General features: G+C 39.8%; 1 protein-coding gene across 2 annotated transcripts in view; it reads left to right on the top strand.

Annotated features, from left to right (window-relative positions):
• The first annotated feature begins 989 nt into the window (after window positions 1–989).
• The window catches only part of PTPDC1 (protein tyrosine phosphatase domain containing 1), a 54,633-nt gene continuing 43,119 nt past the window's right edge, over window positions 990–12,503 (top strand). The window contains exon 1 of one of the 2 annotated variants that reach the window (XM_070459431.1): window positions 990–1,359. The gene's annotated coding sequence lies outside the window, so the exon portion shown is untranslated. The remainder of the gene's footprint in view (window positions 1,360–12,503) is intronic. The other variant, XM_070459432.1, reaches the window with a different exon arrangement.

Here is a 12,503-nt window from a genome sequence, read left to right as displayed (position 1 = left end):
TGACTACTGCTGCTGCTGCTGCTAAGTCTCTTCAGTCGTGTCCGACTCTGTGCGACCCCACAGACGGCAGCCCACCAGGCTCCCCCGTCCCTGGGATTCTCCAGGCAAGAACACTGGAGTGGGTTGCCATGTCCTTCTCCGATGCATCAAAGTGAAGAGTGAAAGTGAAGTCGCCCAGTTGTGTCCGACTCTCAGCGACCCCATGGACTGCAGCCTACCAGGCTGCTCCATCCATGGGATTTTCCAGGCAAGAGTACTGGAGTGGGGTGCCACTACTGGATTGGTGCATTGCTTTCTCCGACAATGACTACTAGTTCAAACTAAACTAAACTAAGGTGATGTCCGAAGCTACAACAACCATTTTGGCCCAAACTTGGGGATAGAAGCCAAGAGTAAGGATAGAGTGAAGTCTGCATTCCTGGGGTACCAACCTAACACCTTCTGAGAGAGGAGGAAAAGCCTAAGGGCTTAGGATGTTGAAAGTTAGGCATGCAGGGGAACCCATCCGTCCATCTGTTAACGGAGCTAGTGTGAGGCTGACTGCGGGGCCTTGATCTAATCCCAGTATTCCCGTCCTTGGGAACATCGGGGACTAGCTGGAGGCTAGGTAGCCAGTAAAACTGGGGCCGGACTAGGATGACAACAGAGGAAGAAAAGGTGGAAAACAGGCTCTCGGTCCAGGACTGAGAGGCTGGCCAAACCCCACACTGTGTCAGCCCTCGTCCCTTTTTTCTCCTACTGGTGTAGTCCGGGGAGAGCAGCGGGAGTCAAAACCGGACTTCGGCTACCCGCAGTCCCGCAGAACTGACCCCGAATCCACCCAACAGCGTCAGCTGAGCAGTTAGTGCCCCGCCGCGCCCTCAGCCCGCCGCCCACTTTGAAAGCTCCCAGAGCCGCCAGCCGCGTCACGGGCCGTCTCAAGCTGCCATTGGCCAGCGCGCGTCACGTGCAGCAGCGCGCGGCGGCGATTGGTGCAGTGCGAGGCCGCGAGGACGCGCCGGGGACCGCAGAAGGAGCGTTGCCTCAGCCCCTAGTGCCCAGCGGCGGTGAATGGACCGCTAGGCGGGCGGCCTGGTCAGGCAGGAGGACTGTGAGGGGCGGTCGTGTTGCCTGCCCTGCTGGGCGGCGGCGGGGCCTCTGGGACACGAAGGCGAAGCACGGCCTGTGGGGTTCAGTTGGGGCTGGGGCGGAGGTCAGCCGGCGGACGGGGGGCAAGTGGGGCGGGAAAGGCAGTAAAGCCTACCCGCCCGCCGCTACGAGGACTATGGATGAGAAGCCGGGGGAGAGGCGCGCGATCTGCTGCTAACTTAGCTGCGCCGGCGATTCCAGCTGCGTGTTAAACGTCTGAATCCTCACGTGGTGAGTGCTGGCGGGCACCTCAGTGAGGGGGACTGGCCTGGGTTTCGGGGCTGCAGGGCCCGGTTGCTAGGGGCCTCTCTCAGCCCCGCCCAGGACCCGACATCCTTCTGTCGGAGCTCCTGATTTTTAAATGCCAGTAACTAATTAAAAGTAAATGAGTAAACGGAGGGGGAGAGCGGATGGGCCGATTCCAGACCATCGGTTTTTGGCCAATGTAGACCAGAACCTGCTTCTAATTTGTGGTGTGACCTTGACCAAGTCACCTCTCGAGGATGGACATTCTCAACGTGGATGATAGTGCTTATATTTTTGAGGGGGAAAAGATCTCAGATAATACAATGGCTTGTGGCTTTCCAAAGGGCCTCAAAACTTAAGTACTGCCTGTCTCGGACTGGAGGATTAGAAGAGAAAATGCTTAGAAAGGCTCCTGGGAGGAGAGGGGGTAAATGAGAAAAAGGTGAGAAACCCTTCTTTAAGGAAAGAGATAAAGAGACGTTCTTGTGATAGTTTTATACATTAGTGGATTAAAACAAACGAATTGGAAGAACTTGAAAGGTCGTCTGTTAGAATAGTTTTGTGACGCCGCACACGTACACACACATAATTTTACTTGGTCTCCAAAACAGACTGTCATTCCACCTTCTATAATGAGAAAAGTGAGAATCCAAGGGTTTGGGTGACATGCTGCAGTCAGAGCTATTAAATGAAGAACTGGAATTTAAACCCAAGCCTCGGTGGCTCCAAACCCATTCATCATGTTGCCTCTCAGCCTCTGTTCCAGTTTTGTCCCAACCAAGAATTCTTTGTGACTTAAAATATGAACATTCCCAGCCCCCCCACACCCAAAAAATGTGAATTCAGTATCTGGGACCTCGCCTGGTAATCTGCATTTTAACTGTTACTAGGTGATTCCATTTTGGTGATCCAGGGACCATTTGGAGAACAACTACTCTGTAAATTTCCCATCCAGCCCCCACGTCCTGATGGGGTGTACCCTCGGGATTCAAAAGAGCAGAGATTACATCTTCTCTTCTAAAGAGGTGGCCAACCAAGCTTTGGGAGAAGCCAAGGTTTATGAGCTAGCACCTTGCACAGCTCTCAGTTTGAGAAAGTGCTGGCAATTTTGGTTTTCTTTCTTCCTCCCTCCCTCTTCCTTCCTTCCTTTCTCCTCCTCGCTTTCTCTCCCCTCTTTTTTTGTACAGCTTCCTTTGTTGCTACTCTGATACTCCTGAGAAAATGGCTCAAGGCATTTATTTTAAAGTCCATATTAAAATTTAAAACACCATGAAAAAAGTTTTAAAACCACAATTCACTCATAATGCTTCCAATCTGTAAGTTTTCATGTTCTGCTATTAATTAATACTCTCCCTCTTGTTAATCATATAGATTGTTCAAGTTCACACAATTTAGAAAATTCTTCTAGGAGATGAGCTTGAACCTCACAATTCCAATTGGAAATCAGATAATTATGCTGAAGATAAACCTTAAATCACAGTTCTCTTAAGAGCATATCTCATTCTTCTTCTGAATGCCTCAAAATCTGAAGATTTTTCTTTAGTTCTAAAAATAAATGGTATCGTTTTGGTATGAATATGTATACACTAAAATGTTTCTTTTCCAGTGACTTTATCTGTTCTTTCCCATATCACTTCATTCTCACCAAAAGATAGATTTAATTATTAATACTTAATTTGCTTATATATTTCATGTTCTAAAAAATGTAAGTTGAATAATCGAAACATTTCTTTGCAGTTATTAATGTGTCATTCAAGTGTCATTTAATGCACTTTGCTGCTAAAAAGGTTTTATTTTTCTAGTTCTTATGGAGGCAATATGGGATACAGGAAATAAAGTGAGTTTTGGTTTAAGGAAGACTTGGTGCTCCAACCCCAATTCCAACACTTTCAAACAGTGATCAATCTGGTCACAGTAAATTGAGCAAATTGTATTTTTAAAGAAACTCTGAATTTTGCATTGTAGCTAGTTACAGTGATGAAAATTTGAAATTCTCTATCTACTTACACTTGCATGAAAAAAATAACTATTAATAGGGATTCTGCTTTAACATCTTCTCAGTTTGTTAATGATCATGTTTTATTCTTTTTTTTTTTTTTTTGTCTTGTTTAGAACCTAACATTTGTTCTCTTGGGTAGTAAACCTTTATGATTTTAATCTGTAACTTTTTGAGTGGCAGATTCTACTACAAGACCATTACCTAGCCTTATTCTAGCTGCTATGAAAGAATACTTCCTTTCTTTGTTCTTTCTCTTGGATGTGAATAGGTGTTAGTCTTTGGCTCATACTTTCCTGTCTGGTTGCTCCTGTGTTTATAGTGCAAGAAGTTGGCCATTGCAGGTGGAGAATGGTTTAGAGAAGGCCTACAAATAGTACTTGGGGGAAACAAGGCATGTCTTTTTTGATCTTGGAGTCGTTTTTATTCACTACAGTTCAAGCAGCACCATTTCTTCTGCACACTTGATCTAATAATTTGTGGCACTCTTCCCTTCAAAAGGAAGGTTGTCTGGCTCCATAAATGAACTCAGGATTTTATTTCCTAAAAAATGTTTGAATACTTGTGCTAGGTATTATAATAGTTTAAATGGATCAATTATTATTATAGATTCATAGATTCCTGTATGTTTAAGAAGGGCCATATGATCTTAGCTATTCATGGAAACATTTTCTCATTTTAAATCATACTGTATTGAAAGTCAATTCTAATATGTTATTTTTATAGCTTTATAAAGACTAATTTAATTTAGCTCTAGGTGGAAAATGTTCTAGAGGATTTATATTTTCTCCATTTAAAAAAATCTTCTGATTTAGGCTTTAAATTGCCCAGTAGTTTAATTAGTGTTGTTTCTATGTTTTTATTTTATTCTAGACACAATACTATTTCCCAGGAAGTTTGCATATAATATGTATTGACTTTTAAAAATAATGTTTTCTAAAAATAAATAAAGGTAGGTAATATATATAGTCAATATCAAATTTAGAAAATACTGATAATCAGAAAATAAAATACACTGTTAATATTTTGACATATGTTCTTCTGGTCTTTGTTTATGTACCTGTTTTATTTATGTATTTCTTAATAAAAATGAGATCATACTCTACATTCTATTTTATACCTTATATTTTTTAATCTAGTATCATATGACAAATAAATATGCTTTTTACACACATGATTTCAGCTCTTTGTGAGCAGATGTTTTGTTGCTAAAGTAGGGACCACAAGAATCTATTTATTAAATCAGTTTACAGAAACCCAGTCTACCAACCCAGGAACAGAATTATTTCTCTGCTTCTTTTTGACCTTAATTCTGTACCTTTTACTCCCCACTGCCCATTTCCCCACCCCCAGAAGGGTTCTTTTGGGGGAATCTCTGAAGGAAGTTTTATCTAGTCAGTTATACATTGCTAACACTTAAGTTCTCTTCTTTTCCAGTCTTTTTCAGTAAATCCTTCAGAAATTTTATGTTTTATTTTATTTGCTGGAGACAAACATCACGAGTGGAGTTGGGAGGATTTGGAGTAATACAGGAAAATAAGATCATATGCTGGAATTCTTTCTCAGACTTATAGGGAAAGGAAAGATAGCTGAATAAAAATACTTCCTGGGTATATGCTTTCATTCTTTCTCCCAGACAATGATGTTTTTAAAGGTCAGGGACTATTTATCCTTATATTCCTCATGCTCCTTGTAGTTCTTGGCACCTAGTAGCAACTCAGGTATTTATTATACTGACTCATGAGTCCCTAACTATCCTGGCTTTTTCCCCCCTTAGCATATACTAGTTTATCTGTCTCTTTTCAGTATGTTCCTGTATACTCTGTCTTCATATTTTGAAAAATATATATATTTGCACAAAGACACAATTTTATATGATTGAAAACTGGAAAAATATCAAAGATCTAATTTTATTATTATTGAGGATGTCAAAGTTTTCCATCATCATACAGTTATAACTAAAAACTGCATTATTTATTTTGTTGTTCAGATTGTTCCAGTGTTTGCCATTGTGAGCTGTTTTAGTTGGCTTCTGAATCGCTTTGACATAGCCCTTGCAGTTTGTGTTTTGAGCACTTTTCTACTTTCTGGGCCAGGATCATCTTGCATATTCTCTACTCCGCTTCTAAAATCAGCCATTTCTCTTTTTGTTTATCTTTGTTGTTTTTTACTTTTTTATTTTCCATATGGCTTTTTACAAGATATTGAATATAATCCCCTGTGCTATACAGTAGGACCTTGATGTTTATCCATTCTATTAATATATATAATAGTTTGCATCTGTTAGTCCCAAACTCCCAATCCATTCCTCCCCCATCCCACTTCCCCTTGGCAACCACAAGTCTATTCTCTGTATCTGTGACTGTTTTGTAAATAAGTTCATTTGTGTCATATTTTAGATTCCACATATATCATATTGTATCTGTCTTTTTCTTTCTGACTTCACTTATGACAATCTCTAGGTTCATCTGTGCTGCTGCAAATGACATTATTTCATTCTTTTTTATGTAAAATCACCCATTTCCCTGGATCCTTTCACTGGAAAATGGTATTAGGAACCAGGACTTGCTCTAATCTGCTCATCATTGAAGCACACTGATTCACCCAGGTCAGGGAGGGGTACCACAGCTGGGCTGTGCTCAAGGAGACTGACAGGCAGTTATCCTGGGGCAGGATCACTCTGGTGGGAGTCCCTCCCAGTGCCTGCAGAGGCTGAAGCAGATGGTTGAGGAAGGGGGTTGCAGTGGTGGCCCTGCCCCTTCTGTGCCACTCAGCAATGATGCCTTGCTTCTGTGATGTCCCAGGTTTTTTGTGTGAACTTTCCTGGTTGTGGGGCCCTTAGTCCTGTTACTTCAGGCTGTCTTTTCACAGCCAATCCTCCCTGAGTCCACTCTCTGAACCCCACTTTCCAGCACCCAATGCCCTCTACACCAGGAGACACACAACTCATACTGGAGCGCACAGGGCTGAGGCACAGACCACGCATGCATTTCTTACTTTGTTCTGCCTTCCACAGAAAGCGCCATCTCCTTTGATCCCCCAAAGTTCCCTTTCTGCTCCAGCTGATCTCCCCACATTTTCTGAGTGTGGGAACCTGTCCTCACCTTCAGCCTCCCGCCAGGATTGCTGGCCCCTTTTTTGATTCCTTTTCTTTTTTTCTTTCTTTCGTCCTACCCTGTTGTTAGGGGATTTTTCTTATCCTTTTAGGAGTCCAGAGTCTTCCACTAATGTTCAGAAGGTGCTCTGTAAGAATTGTTTCATTTGTATAGATGTATTCTTGATGTAATTGTGAGGAGAGACAAGTTCTGGGTCCTCTTATTCTGCCATCTTGACTTCTCCCTTAAAATTTTTTTCTTTAATGAATTTTGCTTTTAGTATTGTACTTAAAAACTCATTACCAAACTCAAAGTCATGCTGATTTTTCCCTAAGTTTTCTTACAGAAATTTTTTAGTTTCTACATTTTACATTTAGGTCTGTGATCCACTTCAAGTTAATTTTTGTGTAAGATGTGAAGTTCAGTTTGTTGTATATGGACTTCCAATGTGTACTGTGATTTATTGAAAAGACTCTTCTTTCTCCATTGAATTGCCTTTGCACCTTTGTCAAAAATTGACAGTATTTGTGTAGGTGTGTTTCCATACTCTCTATTCTGTTTCATTGACTGATGTGTCTATTCTTCCCCCCTCCACCCCATGTTCAATATTGTAACGGTGAGTCTTGAAATTGAATAATATAAATGCTTAAGCTTTTGCTCTTCTTTCCCAGAATTGAATTGGTTATTCTAGTACCTCTACTTTTCCACAAATTTTTGAAATAAGTTTATATATTTCTATTAAAAAAAAAAGAAAACCTGGCTAGAATTTCAATAGGGATTGCATTCAGTTCAGTTCAGTTCAGTCGCTCAGTCGTGTCCGACTCTTTGCGACCCCATGAATTGCAGCACGCCAGGCCTCCCTGTCCATCACCAACTCCCGGAGGTTAGTCAAACTCATGCCCATTGAGTCTGTGATGCCATCCAGCCATCTTATCCTCTGTCGTCCCCTTCTCCTCCTGCCCCCAGTCGCTGCATTAGGTCACAGAAAACTGACATCTTTACTGACTAGTTGACTTTTATGTGTTGGCTGTGTGCCTTTTGACTTTGCTAAACTCATTATGAATAAGAGTTACTTGGTAGATTCTTTGGGGTTTTCTGCATACAGTTATGTTGTCTGTGGTTAAAGCAGTTTTACATACTTCTTCCTTTCAAATAGCCTGAATACCCTTCATTTCTTTTTTTTATTTAAATACACTAGCTAGGACTTTCAGTATGAGGTTGAATTAGAAGTGATGAGAGAGGACATCCTTGCCCTGTTACTGATCTTAGGGGAAATACTTAACATTTATGCTCAAAATTATTCAAGATAGGCTTCAGTAGTATGTGAACTGAGAACTTCCAGATGTACAAGCTGGGTTTAGAGGAACCAGAGATCAAATTGCCAACATTCATTGGATCATGGAGAAAGCAAGAGAATTCCAGAAAAACATCCACTTATGCTTCATTGATTATGCTAAAGCCTTTGTGGACCACAACAAATTGGAAAATTCTTAAAGAGATGGGAATACCACACTACCTTATCTGTCTCCTGAGAAACTTGTATGCAGGTAAAGAAGCAAGTAAGAACGGAACATGAAACTACTGACTGGTTCAAAACTGGTAAGGGAGTACGACAAGGCTGTTATTGTCACTCTGCCTATTTAATTTACATGCACAGTACATCATACAAAATGCGGGCTGGCTGAATCACAAGCTGGAATCAAGATTGCTGAGAGAAATATCAACATCCTCAGATACGCAGATAATACCACTCTAATGGCAGAAAATGAAGAGGAACTAAAGAGCTGCTTGATGAGGGTGAAAGAGGAGAGTGAAAAAACTGGCTTAAAACTGAATATTCAAAAAACTAAGATCCAGTCCTATCACTTCATGGCAAATAGAAGGGAAAAAAGTGGAAACATTGACAGATTTTATTTTCTTGGGCTCCAGAATCATTGTGGACAGTGACTGCAGCCACAAAATTAAAGCTTGCTCCTTGAAAGAAAACCTCTGACAAACCCAGACACCATATTCCAAAGCAGAGGAATACTTTGCTGACACTTGTCTGTGTAGTAAAAGCTATGGCTTTTCCAGTGCTCACGTACAGTTGTGAAAGCTGTACCATGAAAAATGCTGAGTGCTGAAGAATTGATGCTTTTGAACTGTGGTGTTGGAGAAGACTCTTGAGAGTCCCTTGGACTGCAAGGAAATCCAGCCAGTCCAACCTAAAGGAGATCAGTCCTGGATGTTCATTGGAAGGACTGATGTTGAAGCTGAAACTCCAGTACTTTGGCCACCTGATTCGAAGAGCGGACTCATTGGAAAAGAGCCTGAGGCTGGGAATGATTGAAGGCAAAAGGGGAAGGGAGCGGCAGAGGATGAGAAGATTATATAGCTTCACTGACTCAGTGGACATGAATTTGAACAAACTGCAGGAGATAAGTGGAGGACAGTGGAGCCTGGTGTGCTGAAGTCCTGGCATGCTAAAGTCACAAAGAGTTGGACACAACTTAGGGACTGAACAACAACAACAAAGAGAGGATATCCTTGCCTTGTTCCTGATCTTAGGGGGAAGGCTTAGCATCTTGCTGTTGAGAATGATGTTAGCTGTGATTTTTTAAAAAATAATCTGTATTAGATTAGTGAAGTTCTTTTCTAATTTTTGAGCGTTTTTATCATGAATTGATGTTGAACTGTTTCTGCTCATGAATTACATGATCACATGATTTTTCTTGTTCTCTGTGTTAATATGATGTCCCATGGACAGAGGAGGGCTACAGTCCTTGGAGTCACAAAAGTGTCAGAGATGACTTAGCAACTAAACAACAGCAACAACCGCTTTAAGTGTACAGTTCACTAAGTATATTCATGTTGTGTAAATGAAGTTGTACTTTTTGTTTTTATTTAGTTCAAAACATTTTCAAATTTATCTTGAGACTTAACTCATGTATAATTTAAAGTACATTGCTTAATTTCCAAATAATTTGTATTTTCTAGCTATCATCTATTATTGATTTCTAGTTTTATTTTGGTATGCTCTGAGAACATTTTACAAGGTTTGTATTCTTTTATATTTATTAAATTGTGCTTTATGTACCGGAATGTTGGTGAATGTTCCGTGTGTGCTTCTGTTGTTGGATGGAATGTTCTATAAATATCGGTTGGATCAAGTTGATTGATGGTACTGTTCAGGTCATGTATATTGTTACTGATTTTCTGCCTACCTGATCTATCAATTCCTTGAAAACAGGTGCTGAAACTTCCAACTGTAAATACAGTCATCCTGCTTATTCACAGTGAATTGGTTCCAGGATCCCCCACCCCACCTTGGATTCCAAAATCCATGGATGCTCAAGTCCCTTGTATCAATTAATGTAATGTCTGCATATAACCTATGCATATCCTCCCATATACTTTAAAGCATCTCTGGATTACTTTTAAACCCTATAAAATTACTTATAGATACGATGTAAACGCTATGTGCCTGCGCACGTGCGTGCTGAGTTACTTCAGTTATTTCTGACTTTGTGCGACCCAGTGGACTGCAACTTGCCAGACTCCTCTGTCCATGGGATTCTCCAGGCAAGAATACTGGAGTGGGTTGCCTCCAGAGAATCTTCTCAACCCAGGAATTGAACTTGTGTCTCTTAATGTCTACATGCATTGGCAGGTGGGTTCTTTACCATTAGTACCACCTGGGAAGCCCAAATGCTATGTAAATGGTTGTAATACAAGCTAAAGATTATGTAAATAGTTGCAGGTATGTAGCAAATTCTTAAGTTCTGCTTTTGGAGCTTTTTGGGGTTCTGTTCCCAAATATTTTCCATCCGTGGTTGGTTGAATCCACGAATAGGATTAAGCTGTGTGTGTGTGTGCATGCACACACGCGTGTGCGTGCATACTTAATCATGTCTCTTCAGATTTTCTGTTTTTTTAATTACCTTTTTGTTGAGGTAACATTGGCTACAACATTATATAAACTTCTGTGTACAATAATATATTTTTTCTATGTACGTTACAGCTCACCACCAAAAATTCAATTTCCATCTGTTACCATTTAGTTGATCCCCTTTACCTATTTCACTCTCCCCCTGATCACTCCTTCCTCTCTGGTGACCACTATGTTCTCTATATCTATCTATTTGGTTTCGTTTATTCAAGTTTTTTATTTTTTATATTTCACATGAGTGAAATCACATGGTATTTATCTTTCTTCATCTGACTTATTTCATTTAGTATAATACTCTTAAGGTACATCCATGTTGAAAGATGATACTGAGCAGTATTCTATCATTTTTGTGATTGAGTAGTTTGTATTCCTGTATATACATATCTGTCTCTCTATGTGATGTATCACAGTGATGGGTTTGAGGATGTTGAATCAACTTGCTTTGATAGATCATGGTTTGGTTTGAGAATGTTGAACCATCCTTGCTTCTGTAGATCATGGTTGTGTGATCTTTGAATGTATTGTATTCAGCTTGTTAATATTTTGTTGAGAATTTTTGCATCTTTGCTTATCAGAGTTATTGGCTATAATTTTCTTTGTGTTGTCTTCATTTGGTTTTGGTATCGGAGTGATGTTGGCTTTTCCCTATTTTTCAGTTTTTTTTGAAGAGTTTGGTAAGGATAGATATTAAATCATCTTTGAATGTTAGAATTTACATGTGAAGCCTCTGGTCCTGGGCTTTTGTTTTGGGGGAGGTTTTTATGTTTCCATTTCACTGTCTGTCTTCATGATTCAGTTTTGGGTGGTTATAATGACTCTAAAAATTTGTCTATTTCTATGTTTCCAATTAGTTGTTACATAGCTGTTCATGATATTCTTCTATAATTTTTTGCATTTTTGTGGTATCTGGTGTGCTCTATTTCCAGTGCTTTCGAATACATTCTTTATGTCGTATTTTGAGTTCTTCAGCTCCAGAATTTGTTTGGTTCTTTTTTAGGGTTTCAACCTCTGTGGTAAACTATTATTTTGGTTCATTAATTTGATCTTGAGCTAACTGAACTTGAGCCTTTCTGAGTCTTCTTGTAGCTTGTTGAGTTTCTTCATTACAGCTCTTTTGAATTCTCTGTTAGATCATAATACTCCATAGTTTTAATTTTGTTTTGGATGAAATTGTCATTTTATTTTTGTGATAGTGTTACTGTGGTTCTTCATGATGCTTCATGAGTTGTTCCTCTGGTGGTGTATTTGAAATAGAGAATACTTTTCAACTGATTCTAATAACTCAAAAGTAATTAAGAGGATTTTATTTTCTCTTCCAATAGGTGGCGCTATAGCACACATTTTTCTCTTACCTGCGCTGCCTCTGGTTATATTTAGGAAGTAGCACTTTCCACCCTCCACCTGATGGGCAGAAAGCAAAGATGAAACAAAGAAGAGCCTCTTGATGAAGGTGAAAGAGGAGAGTGAAAAAGCTGGCTTAAAACTCAATATTCAGAAAACTAAGGTTATGGCATCTGGTCCCATCACTTCATGGCAAACAGATGGGGAAAAAAATGGAAATAGTGGGAGATTTTATTTTGCTGGGCTCCAAAATCACTGCAGATGGTGGGGCTTAATTGCTCTGTGACATGTGGGATCTTCCCAGACCAGGGATTGAACCTGTGTCACCTGTCCTAGCAGGTAGATTCTTTACCACTTGAGCCATCAGGGAAGCCCTGTCCTTTACTTTTCAACCTGTTTGTGTCATTGAATCTAACATGTCTTTTGTAGATTGTATATATTAGTAGTTTAGTTTTTTAGGGGGAGAATGAAATCTAATTTATGCTTTTTTATTTTATGGTTTTGGGTCCATATTTTTAAGACTAGTTTTTTAAGATCAGTTTTAAGTTCACAACAAAATTAAGAGGAAGTTACAGGGATTTCCCAAATATCTCCTGCTCCAACAGATATGTCACCCATTACCAACACTGCTTACCAGAATAATATATTTGTTATAATCTATGAACCTATATAAATATAGTCAACCAAAGTATCATTTACCTTAGTGTTCATTCTTGTTTTTAAATTTATTTATTTTTTTAATTGAAGAATAATTGCTTTACAGAATTGT

This window comes from Odocoileus virginianus, chromosome 31 (assembly GCF_023699985.2).
Source record: "Odocoileus virginianus isolate 20LAN1187 ecotype Illinois chromosome 31, Ovbor_1.2, whole genome shotgun sequence".
Classification (NCBI taxonomy): domain Eukaryota; kingdom Metazoa; phylum Chordata; class Mammalia; order Artiodactyla; family Cervidae; genus Odocoileus; species Odocoileus virginianus.
This window is presented reverse-complemented; position numbering and strand designations above follow the sequence as displayed.